The sequence below is a fragment of the Scylla paramamosain genome, chromosome 17 (genome assembly GCF_035594125.1).
Source record: "Scylla paramamosain isolate STU-SP2022 chromosome 17, ASM3559412v1, whole genome shotgun sequence".
In the NCBI taxonomy this organism is placed as follows: Eukaryota; Metazoa; Arthropoda; class Malacostraca; order Decapoda; family Portunidae; genus Scylla; species Scylla paramamosain.
This window is the reverse complement of record NC_087167.1, coordinates 19,299,944-19,317,500: the sequence shown is the minus strand read 5'-3', so window position 1 is coordinate 19,317,500 and position 17,557 is coordinate 19,299,944. Positions and strand designations below refer to the sequence as shown.

The window sequence follows — 17,557 nt, the reverse complement described above, 5'->3', positions numbered from 1 at the left end:
ACACAAAATTTTGGGTGGAGCCTTTTTTTTTTATGTAGGAAGGACACTGGCCAAGGGCAACAAAAACTCAGTAAAAAAAAATGCCCACTGAAATGCCAGTCCCATAAAAGGGTCAAAGCAGTGGTCAAAAATTGATGAATAAGTGTCTTGAAACCTCCCTCTTGAAGGAATTCAAGTCATAGGAAGGTGGAAATACAGAAGCAGGCAGGGAGTTCCAGAGTTTACCAGAGAAAGGGATGAATGATTGAGAGTACTGATTAACTCTTGTGTTAGAGAGGTGGACAGAATAGGGGTGAAAGAAGAAAGTCTTGTGCAGCGAGGCCGCGGGAGGAGGGGAGGCATGCAGTTAGCAAGATCAGAAGAGCAGTTAGCATGAAAATAACGGTAGAAGACAGCTAGAGATGCAACATTGCGGCAGTGAGAGAGGCTGAAGACAGTCAGTTAGAGGAGAGGAGTTGATGAGACAAAAAGCTTTTGATTCTACCCTGTCTAGAAGAGCAGTATGAGTGGAACCCCCCCAGACATGTGAAGCATACTCCATATTTTGCAGGGGATCGCCAGCTTAGGTGGACACAGGTATAGTTGCACTGTCTCGTGAAAAGTGGCTTGGATGATGCGGTAGGTTCCATGGAAGCTGTTTCTATCAGCTCATCTCTGCCTTCACAAGGATCTTGTGCTTTCCTTTGTAATGTCTGTCTCCTTTGTCTTGCTGGCCTAACTGGGCACTCTTCCGGTTGAGAATCGTCCAACAATAAGTGAGCAGCAGTGATGAGATCCTCGTGGTCCATCTTATTTTGGTGTGTGTGTGTGTGGCAAGGAATGGATATGAAGGAAGTAGTGGTATGGGTTGAAAGGGAGAGCCTGCACGCAGGAAAGTACCCACACACTGTGCATGTGCGAGCAGTCTTACTTACTATGTGATTGGTCGCCACCTCATCAGCTAACTAACCCTAACCCAGTGGTTCTCAACCTTTTCCTCTCCATTCCCCTTCATGAGTTCTCAACATCTGTGTGGCTCCCCTTTATTTTTCTTCTAAATCCCATCCTGACAAAAAGGGTAAAAAAAAAATAATAACAAGTCGGTAAATAAATAAATAAATAAATAGAATAAATAAATAAATAAATAAATAAATAAATGAAATTGAATGTTGATGAGAACACCTTTGCTTTATTACAAAGTTTACATTCATTATTATCTTGTATTTGATAGATTTCTGTGATATGCTTAACTTTTTTTTATTCAGATTCCTAACATTATTTAGAAATATATAATTAGTAACAGCCTGCCATGGCTCCCCTACAAACTTGCCATGGGCCCCAGCTTCTGAACTACTGGCCTAACCTAACTAATCTAACCTAATTTTAACTGCCTGTAACCTATCTATCCATTGAGATAGGAAGGTTGGAGTGGCCCTGAGCCGCGCGGGCAGTACTGGCAGGAGGAAGCCACCGCTCTCCCCCGTCCGCCATATTGATGTGGGAGCTGTCACTTACCAAGCATTTTTCTTGTACCCCTTTTTACACTGTTTACACTCATTTATAATATGCTGCCGTGTCAAATGAAACTACTGTGTTACTGCTACCCATATATTGTATGCCAACATGTCCTTATAACTAGATATTATAGATTATATACATAATCACATTCCTCTAAATAATACTAATTTGTTCATCGTGGTTCTACTTTTGACCCCTTTACGGGAAATCAGTCTTGCAGTAAACTGTCTGGCTGCATATCTGTACCTGACCTGCAGATAGGTCTCGGCTACAGCCTTGATTAGTAACAGGAGATGATTAGTGACAGGCTCACTGTCTAACATGTGTTGTGCCAGGCTGGAGAAGACAATCCTCTCCTGGAACTCAGACAGTACAAGTGTTACAATGTTGTGCCAAGCATGTGTTGACAGCTTTGCATATGGTTGGTCACTACACAGTAACACTTTCTCTCTGAATTTCCTTTCACACACAAGGCAAATGGCAACAACATCTCTGGATGGAAAAGAGAGGTGGCCTTTATTTTTAACTGAGATTAATCCGTGAGTCGCATCCAGATGATGGCTAAATAGAGCATTACAACACGACTCACAATTTAAAAATCTCTTAAGCTTTAAACTGACAAACCCGGCTATATAGCTAACGATTTTGTCAGAGTAAGGAGAAAGAACACAGGCAGAAGCTAAGCTTTTGCTGCCCACCTCAGATTCCTTGTTTTCATCAGTTACAACAGCCTCTAGAACTCTGCTTTTATGAAGGGAATGGTTGATGACACTGCTAGAAGGTACACTTGCATTAGGAGCCTCTAAATAGTGACTCGAGGCGGTGAGGATCGGGACAGACTCTAAAGGCATACAATTCCCACGACTTACTTCTTGTATTTCAGAGTGTGTCAACACCCTCTTGTAGGCAGCTAAGAACTGCCGAGCAGATGGATTGTTATTGAACCCTCCCTTACTTCTTATCATGCTGAAAAACAATTCAATATGGTCCTGACTCATCTTATAAGTTAAAAGATATTCTAAGACTGGTTGTGGAGAAGTAAGCAACATTTCATTAATCTTTTCAATACTTTTGCAACATACAAGGAATCCAATAAAGCCTGTTTTTCTTCTGGACCTAACAACTGGCAAATTATCACGAGGCAGTGTTAGGGCCAACAGATACTCTTGGATTTCGGTAAGGAATTGCATTACCTCAGAATTATTATCTGCTTGCAAAGGGCGTTTCCAGCCGTAGCTACATAAATTCCTAGAATTCATGATGTCAAACAGTGCATTAAAAGCACGTATGAAATTTATTGTTCCTTGGCAACCTTGGAATCCTGGTATTTTCTGATCTAAGCAAAACTGAAGAGAGTCAGCGACAGACTCACTAAGCAGTTGTACAGCCAACTTTACATTCATTGGCTTCTTTAAAAAGTCAATGTGTGCAGCTCTCAACTTATTCCCGAGATGTAGACCTTCCTTTTCCTGCAACTTATGAAGTCTTTTAATAAATTCCCACTCAATAGTGTTACCTTTCCCATCCAAAAATGTGCCTAGGTTGCCAAGGGAATTCCTAACTAACTTGAACATGTGACATGGATCAAGCAAAGCACAGACTGGCTTGCCTGTCGAAGGATGACTGAAGTGCGACTTAATATTATGAGGTTGTAAACTGCAGCCAAGATGGGTTAACATGCTTAAATTAGGAGCAGAACCATCACAAGTAAGGGACACAATATTTACCCCAACTGAATGAAGTTCACTTAATGCTTGCAAAACTAAATTACTTCTTTCAGTGCCGCCAAGTTCATTTATCAAAAAATATCCAACTGGCACCTTAAAAGCAGACTTATGTGACACTACCATAAGAGTAAGTGCTTCCTTGGCCACAGGTAAGCAGTCATCATCAAGCTCAGTTCCCATGTCTATAAATCCATGATATTTATTTCCATCCCACTCAACTTCTTGACGTATAGCCATTTCATCCATTATTAGTGAAAAGACACTGTGGTTGTCTGGGGATGACTGAATTTGTTGCTTGAGTGCACTGAACGCTACATTTGTGAATCCTGGTTTCACCTCTACAGTGTTGTACCATTTTCGTAGTGTTCGTGGGTGAGGGAGGCAGGTGTCAAAAGTTTTCCTTACGAATCTATAAGCATTTGGAGAGTAGAAATGCAAAGTGAGAGCAAAACTTTTCAAGGTAGGAGAATACTGAGCAAGCAAGGGTTCACCGCTATTCTTAGCAACCTGTCTTTTCACAAGGTCACTCACTCCGCCAGCACATGACTCTAAAACTGTCAAACTATTTTCACTTACTAGGTTTTTTTGTTTCAATGCACTGATCACAGAACACAATTCGGCATTTTTTTTCTTGAGTCGTCTTGTTTTCTGATGCAACAGTTTAATTTTTTTTCTAGACTTCACGAGTTGTGTTTCTGTTTCTCCCAGCTTCCTCTTTAGCTGGGCTTTGGTTGGTGACTCACCTGAGTTTGTTTGCACAGGATTTTCCGGCACAGCTAAAGTAGAATGTCCACTATCTTGCGCTTCTTGTGGGGCAGGATCACAGAGAGGGCGAGATTTGGGAGGTTTCCTTTTGCTTGTTTTTTTCTGTAAGTGTGAAGGGAAAGCCTCAAATATGCTGGGAACAACACCATCTCGCAGCCTCACGTAACACAAGGACGTCCTGTCGAAATCATCAGGTCTAAAGTGCTTGGAGCAGAGCCGTGCCTGTTTGCCTGGGGTGTAGTTGTCTCTTCGTATAGCTGCAAGCCATTCCTTTCTTCTGCTCGAGTCCTTTGGTAGCCTGTAAACATGTTCCTAACACTGCGATCAAATAATCAAAGCGCCTATTTCCTGTGCGTCAGTCTTCATTATGAAAATCATGCACACTTCCTAGAACATCATATATATATATAAATGAATATATAAATAACTTACTGGTGAAATGTAATGGATGGATCAGATTTTTTGTTCGCTTGTTCATTGCACCCAAATGCAACACAGGTAGTCGGCATTTCACACCACGCACGGAGCAACACTCCTGTCTTTACTCTCTCTATACGAGAGCTCTACTGAATTATTGACTGAGAGAGTATGTGTAGGTCGACTTGGGTCAAGACCTGACACTCCTTAATAAGCACCCTGACACAGGCTTAACTCGAGCTAACCTGACTCATCATAGCCCAACCCATACGGACCTGACTCTCCTTAGTAACTATGGGACCTCATCCCAACCCCAACATAAAAGAGGGGTCATACATACATTCCAACATAGCGAAATACTTTCATGACGTGTTTCATCTCTGCCCTGCAGTTGCTGCCTATCCTACGACAATATGGCCGCCTGACAGTTGGGTGGCTTCACCCAGGACGCCTCAAGGCCACTCCAACCTTCCTATCTCAATGTATCTATCTTGTACCAAATTACTGGATATGGTCTCTTATTTATTATAACACATTGATTTGGCTAGGTTAAGTTTGGTTAGGTTAGATTTGGTTAGGTTAGGTTAGTTATGTTATGTTATGTTATGTTATGTTATGTTATGTTAAGTTAGTGGATGAGAAGGTGGCAGCTGTTCACGAGGCAAGACTTCTCCCACCAATCACAAGGCGAGACTGCTCCCACATACACAGTGCGTGTGGGGACTTTCCTGCATACGGGCCATCCCGGGGTTAAAGTTTGGAGGACAGTGGCGGTGCTGCCACCAGTCAGTGACAAGCACTTTTAAGGAAAGCGCTTTCAGGGGTGTCTTAGGTACTTCACCTCTCATTTTTTTTTTTCTTTTATGAACTTTATCATAAGGTAAATGAATATAACTATATTTTTTTTGTTTTACTTTATTATGGATTATAAAGTCAAACAATTAATGTCCTATGTATGTAGCAGCTGCATTGAAAAAAAATAGAAAAAATAAAAATAATACAGTAACAGTAATAATGATGGTAATGATAATTATAATAGTAATTATTATTATTATTGTTATTATTACTCATTATTATTATTATTATTTATTGACAACAATAACAAATAATAAATTATAATATAAGAATAATGACAACTAATAATATTAATAACAACAATAAAATTATTTTTATTAAAATAACAATGATAACTAATAACAGCAGTAATAATAATAATAATAATAATAATAATAATAATAATAATAATAACAACAACAATAACAACAACAATAATAATAATTATCATCAAAGAAGAAAAGAAAAGGACCCCGAAGAACCTGATCTTTACATATTTTAGTGATACTATCATTAAGATAGAATCATTTCCATGCATCCACACATCAAGCCCAGAACACACACTTAAGACAATATTAACACATGGCACACATGCACTCTGTCATTAAAACAACAATTAACATCTCCATATAAAAGGTATTCTTCTCAATATTGGGAAGTTGAAATGGCAGGGGACATGCCCAAAAGCTGTTGTGCATTGCATATTAAAAACAGAACTAAATAGAATAAACACACGTCACCTTATTGGGTTCATCCAACATATGCAGTGTTACTGGCAATGCATTTCCTTATATAGGGCAAGCACTAATATAATTAATGAACGTTCCATGTTGTAAGAACACAAATCTATATGACCTAATGGAGCCCAATGTCATTCCTCACATCTTGGGTGCACAAGTTCCTTACATGGTTTCCCATTTCCGCATTACTTCATCATACCTTCAAGGCAGTCTTTTCTTGAAATACAATAGAAACTAGATTTTCTAAGCCATATTGATATAGCAATGGGTAAAAAGTAGTATTTCTCCTACCATTATAAAGTTAAAAATAAAAAGAATCACATGCTCTTAAATTTGAATGCACACAGGTAAACAATCATTAGTGATCCAAAGATATAAAATCACTACACACTAAGTAGCTTTCTTGATTGATGCTGCATCTATGTATGGACTGACACCTGTTTTTAAAAACTCTGCAAAGGGCTAACTGTGATAGTGTTTCACAGGACAGAAGGTGACTACCTCAAATACTGCTGAAAGATATATTGGGGCAATTGTGTCTAAAACTAGACCAGATAACAGGGATTTATGCTATGATCAGGTTAACAGCAACTAGTGCCCAATGTGTAGTTTGGCTTCATGCCAGTTACCACCTCCCACATCTGTCCACATGCAGGCCTACCATGAGTAGGATGTCTTCATGATTCATTAATTCTGCTAATCTATCCCCCAGTAAAAGAAACTGCAGGACTTTGGAGCTTGGGAGACCTGGTGTTCATTTGTGGAATATCCTGTAAGATGCACATACATTACTCGTTGTGTAAACTTATATCTTAAATTGTTCCAAGAGAAAACTCCCTGTGCTATCTTAATCTCATTCAACCACTAGGTATTTACATTAAATATCAATACATAACTACAGTAATATATTTTCCACAGAAATTAAGTGAAATATAAATCACGAGTGTAAATATATGGAGATGAAGAGAAAAAATCATACATTTGGGAAGGAGAGTCTCGGAAAAATATAAGGAAGAACACAAACTGTTTTCAAGATACACTAAAAGTAAAATAACAGAAGGAAGAAATACTTAAGTCCTCAAAAGAAAATACCAAGGTAGGACCTTTAAGAGAGTATTTATGGGTGAATCAGAATTTAGACTAACTGCAAGGAGAAAAGAAATAGATGGGGAAAATGAGTTTAAAGAGATACAGCAATTGATAAAAAGACCAAGATGACAGAATAATGTCCCCAAGCAATGACGTGTAATAAGGTTAGAATTACATGACAAATAGAGTAATCAACAATCTTACTAATAAAATTGCAAAAAAAGTAATGCCTGCTATTTATCTAGACTATACAGTATACTTATCTGTCTGTGGTAGCGGTTCCCAAACTGTACCACCTTTGCTCAGCAGTGTACATGGTGTCCCCTTTCCCAAAGTGAGGAAGTTTTCAAAGCTTCAATACCAAGAGCTAAGGAATGAGGTTATTGACATGATAATACTTTTAATTCTTTTATAAACTTCAAATTAGATCTTGTTTGTGGATCATTACTAATGTCACTGAATTCTTAGAAAATCCTTCATAATTGCATGTAATAAGCATTTTCTGAAGAATGATGAAAATGGATATTTGTAATTATCATCAGGTAGAAACCAAAATTCCCTTGCAGAGACCTATCCTACTCACAGCCTTTAAAGATACCGGATGCCCCCCAAAATGTTGAGAACCAGTGATCAGTAGAAAGAGAGTGAGCCCTGAAAGATATGAAAGGAGCATACTACTTTCATTGAATCTTACCTCCACCAAGATGCCCATATAAGCAAGAAGTCCTCCAGACAAGAAGTTGTGATGAGGAACCCCCCCACAGTGTGTGGCTCTTGTTGGTGTCATCTGTAATATTGTTATCACACTAGCAGGAAAAATTAAATCTTCAGTTTCACTATAAATTACATTACGCAATATGAAACATGATTTTGTTCCAGTGACCATAACTTGCCAATAGTATGTGTAACAGTAATAAATAGTAGTTGAACAAGTGGCAGCCATGTTCTCTTTGAGAAATGCAGACAATATCTAGTATCAGACATAACTCTGTTAACTATTTTTACAGTCCTCTGGTCTTGCTGCAGTTACTGTGACTGAGAGGCAATATATTGAAATGAGGTCCATATTTTACAGTTCTGGAACATCCATAACCTCAGGTAGTATGTAACTTATGCATTTAATAATGAAAAATACTGCATCACCGAGCAGCCGCCCTTTGGCATCACAGTGGGCCCGGCAGTTTGAGTTCCTCTCAAGTGGTACTGAGGGCATGGAACCGTTTCACACACCTGAAACAAAATGGCATTTTATAAAAATGATTGATTAATGACAGAGAAAGGCATGCTGGAGAGATTAAAATTTCCATCCAACTAACACAGATGTTTTGCTGTTCCTTTTTGGTATTAGGACACTATCTTGGGAAACACCAAGAGTAACCAGGGTAGATGATTTTTCACTGCTTAAGAAAACATGTTGATGCCTGTCTGTTAAATAATCTTTAACCAGGAAAGCACTGGGCTGCAAATTCCATAGTGGTGCATTTTACTATGGAGGATGTTATGGTTCACTGTATCATTATATATATTTTTTATGTAGGATGGGCACCAGCCAAGGGCAATAAAATTATAATAAAAAAGGGGGCCACTGAAGTGCCGGTCCTCAAACAGAATCAAAAGGTGTCAAAAAATTGAAGGATAACTGTCTTGAAACCTCCCTCTTGAAGGGATTCAAGTCATAGGAAGGAGAAAATACAGAAGCAGGCAGGGAGTTCCAGAATTTATCAGAGAAAAGAGTGAATGACTGAGAATACTGGTTAACATGCATTAAAGAGGTAGACAGAATAGGGGTGAGACAAAGAAGAAAGTCTTGTGCAGAGAGGCTGTAGGAAAAGGGGAGGCATGCAGTTAGCAAGATTAGAAGAGCAGTTAACATGAAAACAGTAGTAGAAGATAGCAAGAGATGCAACATTGTGGCAATGAAAGAGAGGCTGAAGACAGTCAGGTAGAGGAGAGTTGATAAGATCAAGCTTTTAATTCCACCCTGTCTAAAAGAGCAGTATGTGTGGAACATCCCCATACATGAGAAGCATACTCCATGCATGGATGGATAAGGCCCCTGTACAGAGTTAGCAGCTAGGTGGGTGAGAAAAACTGGTAAAGATGATTCAGGAAGCCCAGCTTCATAGAAGTTGTTTTAGCTAGAGATGAGATGTGAAGTTTCCAGTTATGATAATATGTAAAGGACAGAGTGAGGCTGTTCAATGTACAAGAGAGGGGCAGATGAGTTTCATTGAAGAGAGGGGACAGTTATCTGGAAAGCTGTGTCAAGTTGATAGATGGAGGAATTGAGTTTTGGGGGCATTGAACAATACTAATTTTGCTCTGCCCCAATCAGAAATTTTAGAGAGATCAGAAGTCAGGCATTCTTTGGCTTCCCCAATGTAAACTGTTTACTTCTTACAGGGTTAGATGTCTACAAAAAGATGGAGAAAAGTACAGGGTGGTATCATCAGTGTAGGAGTGGATAGGACAAGAAGTTTGGCTCTGCAGATCATTGATGTATAGTAGGAAGAGAGTGGGTGACAGGACAGAACCCTGAGGACCACCACTGTTAATAGATTTAGGAGAACAGTGACTGTCTACCACAGCAGCAATAAAACAGTCAGAAAGGAAACTTGAGGTTACAGATAGAAGGATAAAAGCCATAGGAGGGTAGTTTGGAAATCAAAGTTTTGTGTCAGACTCTATCAAAAGCTTTTGATATTGTATAAGGCAACAGCAAAAGCTTCCCCAAAATCTGTGAAAGAGGATGATGAAAGACTCTGTAGGGAAAGTCAGATCACCAGTAGAGTGGCCTCAATGTAACCCATACTGGCAATCAGATAGAAGATTGTGAAGTGATAGATGTTTAAGAATCTTACTGTTGAGGATAGATTAAAAAAAACTGTAGAGAGACAGGAAATTAAAGCAATAGGACATTAGTTTAAAGGATCAAAATGGTCACCCTTTTTAAGGAAAAGCTGAATGTAGGTAAACTTCCAGCAAGAAGGAAAATTGATAAACAGAGTTGGAAGAGACAAGATGCAAACCCTGAGGCACAGTTTTGAAGAACAATAGGAGGGACCCCATCTGGTCCATAAGCCTTCCAAGGGTTAAGGCCAGCGAGGGCATGGAAAACATCACTGCAAAGGATCTTAATGGGTACCATAAAGTTGTTGGATGGTGAAGAGAGGGAGGAACAGGCACTGGATTATTTAAGGTGGAGTTTTTAGCAAAGTTCTGAGCAAAGAATTCAGCTTTAGAAATAGATGAGATGGCAGTGGTGCCATAAGTTTGAAATAAGAGTGAAAGAGGAAGAAACAAAGTTATTGGAGATGCTTTTGGCTGTGTGCCAGAAATCATGAGGGGAGTTAATCTTAAAAGATTTTGATACTTTCTATTAATGAAAGAGGTTTTGGTTAGTTGGAAAACAAACTTGGCATGATTCCAGGCAGAAATATAAAGTGCACGAGATTCTGGTGATGGAAGGCTCAAATAACTGTTGTGGGCCACCTTTCTATCATGTATAGCATGAGAACAAGTTGCGTTAAAGGTTTGGAAGGTTTAGGTTGAAAAAGACTGAGGAATGTACACCTCCATGCCAGACACTATCACCTCTGTTATTTGCTTAGCACACAGAGACAGGTCTCTGATATTGAAGCAGTAGTCATTTTATGGAAAATCAGAATAATACCTTCTCAGGTCCTCTAAACTAGCAGAGGTAAAATGCCAGAGGCACCTCTGTTTCGGGGGATCCTGAGGAGGAATTGGAGCAATACCTTAGTAAGATCAATAAAGATGGATTAAACAGAGTTTGTTGTCAATGGCAGAAAATATGTCATTAGGAAACTTATCCAGTGCTATAAAGGTGTTGCAGTTGCGTCTGATACCATGCTGAGAAAGTTTAAGAATATTTATATATATACAAGGTAACAAATTGAATGCGACTTCATTAAAGTTTTAAATATTGTAGATAATATGTACTGCGAGTTGAAATATTTGTGAAAAGTTTTCTGGGTCACCATTGGTGCCAGATTTGTAAATAGGAATAATTTTTGCTGTCTTAAACATGGCAGGAAAAGTTCCATTTGCAACAGATGTATTAAATGATATAGCTGAAGTGACTGAGAATAGGTCAGAGTCTCTCTTGATATCAGAACCTGATATATCATTTATATCTAAAGTTTTGTTATTTGGTGACAGTATTCAGCTCACAAGTAGTCACAATAGGAAGTACCATGGAGTTTAGATAATTCCCTTTCTCTCTCTCTCTCTCTCTCTCTCTCTCTCTCTCTCTCTCTCTCTCTCTCTCTCTCTCTCTCTCTCTCTCTCTCTCTCTCTCTCTCTCATGGGAGGCTGTCAAGTGCGGGTGCAATCCTGGATAAATAATTACTGCAAGTGTGTGATATGTCTGAAGGATCATTAAATATACTAGTGTTGTCAAACTGGAAGGCCCTTAATAGTGTTTCTATTGCATGTCTTTTATTTCATTAAATTAAATTTTCCTTGTATTATTTCTGAAGTTCATAAAGATTTGACATTAAAAGTTGCTTTTTGCAGATTGATTAATTTGAGTAAATTGATTTCTGTATTGTTTGAGAATGTCATGTGATAATGTTCCTAATTTGTATATTTAAAATAGTTTTCATTTATGTTTGATAGAGTTAAGTATTCACTAGTGGGTGGATGTAGTCAACCTTGACTTTGCCAAGGCATATGGCAAGGTAGACCACCAGATCGTACTGCAAAAACTGTCTCAACTGGAAATGAAGGGCAAAGTAAGAGGGTAGATCCAATCCTTTCTTATAGAAAGGTATCAGGTAACATGTGCAAGGGGCACTATAGCAGGCAGAGTCCCACAAGGTACTGTTATGGGATCCTTACTATTTATTAATATGATTAATGACCAACACAAACATAAAAAGCTCACTCCTGTCTTTAGTGGATGACACCCAAATTTTCAGCCTCATACATCACATGTCTAAGTTAGAAGAAGACTTTGAGAAAATCTACTGGACAGAAGTGAATAATGCGAAATTAAATTAAGAAAAATTTGAGGTCAATATGTTCTGCAATAACAACACTTTCAACATATCTTACGAAGGACCAAGTGGCACAAACAGAAAACAAAACATGTGTCAGAGACTTAGGAGTACAATCATCAAATTATTATTTTAATTTAATTTTAGGTTTTTTTATGTAGGAGGGACACCGGCCAAGAGCAACAAAAAAAAAGGGGGGGGGAGGGGCCACTGAGATGCTAATCCCTGAATAGGATCTGAAGCAGTAGTCAAAAATTGAAGGATAAGTGTCTTGAAACATCCCTCCTTAAGGAGTTCAAGTCATAGGAAGATGGAAATACAGAAGCAGGTAGGGAGTTCCAGAGTTTACCAGAGAAAAGGATGAATGATTGAGAATACTGGTTAACTCTTGCATTAGAAAGAGGTGGACAGAATAGGGGTAAGAGAAAGAAGAAAGTCTTGTGCAGTGAAGCTGCAGGAGGAGGGGAGGCATACGGTTAGCAAGATCAAAAGAGCAGTTAGCATGAAAATAGCAGCAGAGGATAGCAAGAGATGCAACATTGTGGTGATGAGAAAGAGGCTGAAGACAGTTAGAGGAGAAGAGTTGATGAGACGAAAATCTTTTGATTCCACCCTGTATAGAAGAGCAGTATGAGTGGAACCCCCCAGACATGTGAAGCATATTCTGTACATGGATGGATAAGGCCCTTTTACAGAGTTAGCTGCTGGAAGGGTGAGAAAAACTGGGAGAGACATCTCAAAATGACCAACTTCATAGGAGCTGTTTGAGCTAGAGATGAAATGTGAAGTTTCAAGTTTAGAGTACAAGTAAAGGACAGACTGAGAGTATTCAGTGTAGAAGATGGGGACAGTTGAGTGTCATTGAAGAAGAGGGGATAGTTGTCTGGAAGGTTGTGTTCAATTGGTAGATGGAAGAATTGAGTTTATGAGGCATTGAATAATACTAAATTTCCTCTGCCCCAATCAGAAATTTTAGAGAGATTAGAAGTCAGGCATTCTGTGGCTTCCCTGTGAGAACTTTTTACTTCCTGAAGGGTTGGACGTCTACGAAAATGTGGAAAAGTACAGGGTGGTATCATCAGTGTAGGAGTGGATAGGATAAGAATTTTGGTATAGATCATTGAAGAATAATAGGAAGAGAGTGGGTGACAGGACAGAACCCTGAGGAACACCACTGTTAATAGATTTAGAAGAACAGTGACTGTCCACCACAGCAGCAGTAGAACAGTGAGAAAGGAAACTTGAGATGAAGTTAGAGATGAAGTTGTAGAGAGAAAAGACAGAAGCCATAGGAAAGTAGTTTGAAAATCAAAGCTTTGTGCCAGACTCTATCAAAAGCTTTTGATATGTCTAAGGCAAGAGCAAGAGCTTCACCAAAATCCCTAAAAGAGGATGACCAAGACTCAGGGTTCTGTCCTGTCATCCACTCTTTTCTTATTATTCATCAATGACTTTCCAATCCAAACTTCTTGTCCTATCCACTCATACGCTGATGATACCACTATGCACTTTTCCACGTCTTTTTCATAGACATCCAACTCTTCAGGAAGTAAACATTTCACACATGGAAGCCACAGAATGCCTGACTTCTGATCTTTCTAAAATTTCTGATTGGGGCAGAGCAAACTTGGTATTGTTCAGTGCCTCAAAACTCAATTCCTCCATCTATCAACTCGACACAACCTTCCAGACAACTATCCCCTTTTTTTTTCAATGACACTCAACTGTCTCCTTCTTCTACACTGAAAATTCTTGGTCTGTGCTTTACTTATAATCTGAACTGGAAACTTCACATCTCATCTCTAGCTAAAACAGCTTCTATGAAGTTAGGCATTTTGAGACGTCTCTGCCAGTTTTTCTCACTGCCCCCTGCTGCTAACTCTGTACAAGGCCTTGTCCGTCCAAGTATGGAGTATGCTTCACATGTTTTGGGGGGTTCCACTTATACTGCTCTCCTAGACAGGGAGGAATCAAAAGCTTTTCATCTCATCAACTCCTCTCCTCTAACTGACTGTCTACAGCCTCTCTCTCATCACTGTAATGTTGCATCTCTAGCTGTCTTCTACTGCTATTTTCATGCTAACTGCTCTTCTGATCTTGCTAACTGCATGCCTCCTCTTCTACCATGGCCTTGCTGCACAAGACTTTCTTCTTTCTCTCACCCCTATCCTGTCCACCTCTCTAATGCAAGGGTTAATCTCTCAATCATTCTCAATTATTCATCCCTTTTTCTGGTAAACTCTGGAACTCCCTGCCTGCTTCTGTATTTCCTCCTTCCTATGACTTGAATTCCTTCAAGAGGGAGGTTTCAAGACACTTAGCCTTTAATTTCTGACTACTGCTTTGGACTCTTTTCTGGGACTGGCATCTCAGTGTGCCTTTTTTTTTTTATCATTTTATTTTTGCCCTTGGCCAGTGTCCCTCCTACATAAAAAAAAAAAAAAGATCACCAGTTGAGTTGCTTTGACAGAACCCATACTGGCTATCAGATAGAAGGTTGTGAAGTGATAGATGTTTAAGAATCTTCCTGTTGAGGATAGATTCAAAAACTTTAGATAGGCAGGAAATTAAAGCAATAGGATGATAGTTTGAGGGATTAGAATGTTCATCCTTTTTAGGAACAGGATGAATGTAGGCAAACTTCCAGGAAGAAGGAAAGGTAGATGTTGACTGAGAGAGTTGAGAGTTTGACTAGGCAAGATGCAACCATGGAGGTGCAATTTTGGAGAACAATAGGAAGGACTCATTTATTTCCATAAGCCATCCGAGGGTTTAGGCTAGTAAGGGCATGGAAAACATCATTGTGAGGAATTTTAATAGGTAGCATGAAGTAGTCAGAAGTTGGAGGAGAGGGAGGAACAAGCCCTGAATAGTCTGAGGTAGAGTTTTTAGCAAAGGTTTGACCAAAGAGTTCAGCTTTAGAGGTAGATGTGTTAGCAGTGGTGCCACCTCATTGAAATAAAGGAAGGAAAGAAGAGCAAAGTTATTGGAGATGTTTTTGGCTAGGTGCCAGAAGTCATGAGGAGAGTTAGATCTTGAAAGATTTTGACACTTTTTATTAATAAATGAGTTTTTGGCTACTTGGAGAACAGACTTGATATGGTTCTGGGCAGAAATATATAGTGCATGAGATTCTGGTGATGGAAGACTCAAGTACCTTTTGTGGCCCACCTCTTTATCATGTAAAGTATGAGAACAGGCTGTGGTTAAACCAAGGTTTGGAAGGTTTAGATCGAGAAAATGTGAGGAATGTACATATCCATGCCATACACTCACCTCTGTTTTGTGCTTGGCAGACACAGATGGGTCTCTGTCATGGAAACAGTAGTCTTTCTAAGGAAAATCAGCAAAATACCTCCTCAGGTCCCCCATACTAGCAGAGGCAAAATGCCAGAAGCACCTCTGCTTGGGGGGATCTTGAGGAGGGACTGAAGTGATAGGACAGGATACAGATATGAGATTGTGATTGGAGGAGCCCAACAGAGAAGATAGGATAACAGCATAAGCAAAAGATGAGAGGTTAGGCACACAGAAAATAGTAGCAAAGTTCAGACAATTAATGGGGTATATACTGAGAACTTTTAGCAGAAGAGACCTCACAGCCATGATCACCACTGCTAACTCAGACCAGTGGTTATCATACTCTTTGCCAAATTTGGTCCACTTTTAACTTTGTCCTCTGTCATCTTGGTCTGCTGTCAGCTGAGCTTTTACAGCTTGTAACAAATTGCCTTTTATGTTCCTGTCCAGGAATAGCCACCTACATTTTGACAATGTGAGAGGCAGTGTGGTTTGCTGTGTCTTACTCAGAATAACATTCTGAACCTCTTACAGATGAGAGAAAACTGTGGACCAGACCTTTTTATGTCTGATGATGATGATGTGGCTGACCATAATTATGTCCAGCCTTCAAACAGCAGCAGCAGCAACAATGATGAACCCCTGCTGCCGAGTAAGAAATGGCACAAGAGGCACAGAGCCACGTCTCTATGGCAGCCTCGTGTTCCCCGCCTCCCAGACCCTGAATTGAGTGATAAGGCTGCAAGAAATCTTCCTTGTGGCTCCAGAGTGTCTGCCATGACCAGGATGCCTCAGGAAGTGACTACTTCTTCAGTGGTCCCAGTCTTGGTAAGTAATTTTATGACCATTTTCCACCACTACTAATCATTCTAAAGCCTTCTATGAAAACAGATTATGAACCTAATCTCTAAGCCATGATTCTTGTTACCCTTTGTGACAAGATTACCTGAGAAGCATACTTATTAGATTCTTTCACTATTTCATCTGTAGTGATTGATATTTAAACATCAATGGAAAAGATTACATTGTTTTGAAGAACTTGGTCATATACAAAGCTTCTCCTTTTCTGTGAATGGACAACCTGTCTGTGAGGACGTGACATTCATTCATTTGTCACACATGCAGGTGCATCACCTGTGTAGTCTTTTGTTTCAGTAGAATTATTTGTTGCATCATCAGGAAGGCCATCAGAAATCAGAGTATTCATCCTCTGATGAAGAAGCCTCTGTCCTGTAAGTTGAGTCAGATGACTCAGCTAAACTTGTATTGCCCTTGTTGGCATTGTCACCCAGTGCAGTTGATGCTGAAGTCCCATAGAAAGCCTTTTCAAACATTATTTGCCTTGAAATTTGGTATTAAAGGAGAATGAAATAAAAAAATATATTAACAAATTACTTGAATTCAATAGTTTTATGTAATACTGTTGGTCTACCATTTGCTTTGCTCAAAATGAAATGGCTTCCAAATGTGGCTATGCTTCCAATAGTGGGTTTGCATTACAGTAGAAGTATGTATTCTGTTTGTAGTGCAACATGATCCACAGGCATCTGTACAGTTCTGTGTTTGTAATGAACTCAGCGGAAGACATAAACAATTGTACTTCTCACATGGGTGGTTTGTGCCAAATTGGGGTGCCAAATATTTTTCCTTCTTCAGTGGTGGGAAGTCAGCTTCACTGCTGGTCACACTGAACATGTTTAGTAACTAAAGAGGTGTCCATTCTAGCTACTTCTTTGTTTTGTATTACTGTTACTCTCAGTTGAGGTATCTTGCATCAAAATTAAATGTTAGAAAACATTAATGCAAGGAATACTTGTTGCAGAGTGACTCAACACACCATGGACAAGTGAAGAAGCAGTACAACTTAAAGGGTAAGCAAGTAATACGCAAGATCAAATTGATGAAATTATTCTTTTTCTTTCTGAATAGCAACTTCATTGGATTCTTCTTTCATTGTCTATCATCATGCTATACCTTTTAAGGTTTGTTATATTCATTCCATGTAGTAACAGAGAGAATGTATGATGAAGAGAAAGACAAAAGATGACATTATTGACCCAAAGCATGATGAGGTGTTCAGTAGTGGCTTGAGAGTGTGTGAAGGGGTGCTTAAAAGTTCCTGGCTTGGAGGCCTTGCAAAAGGTAACATTTGTAGGATAGGTAGGAC

General features: G+C 39.3%; 1 protein-coding gene across 1 annotated transcript in view; it reads left to right on the top strand.

The window, feature by feature from the left end:
- The window catches only part of LOC135108575 (uncharacterized), a 74,442-nt gene that overhangs the window by 3,722 nt on the left and 53,163 nt on the right, over positions 1–17,557 (top strand). The window contains exons 2-3 of the mRNA XM_064019723.1: positions 15,925–16,218; positions 17,213–17,261. The gene's annotated coding sequence lies outside the window, so the exon portion shown is untranslated. The remainder of the gene's footprint in view (positions 1–15,924; positions 16,219–17,212; positions 17,262–17,557) is intronic.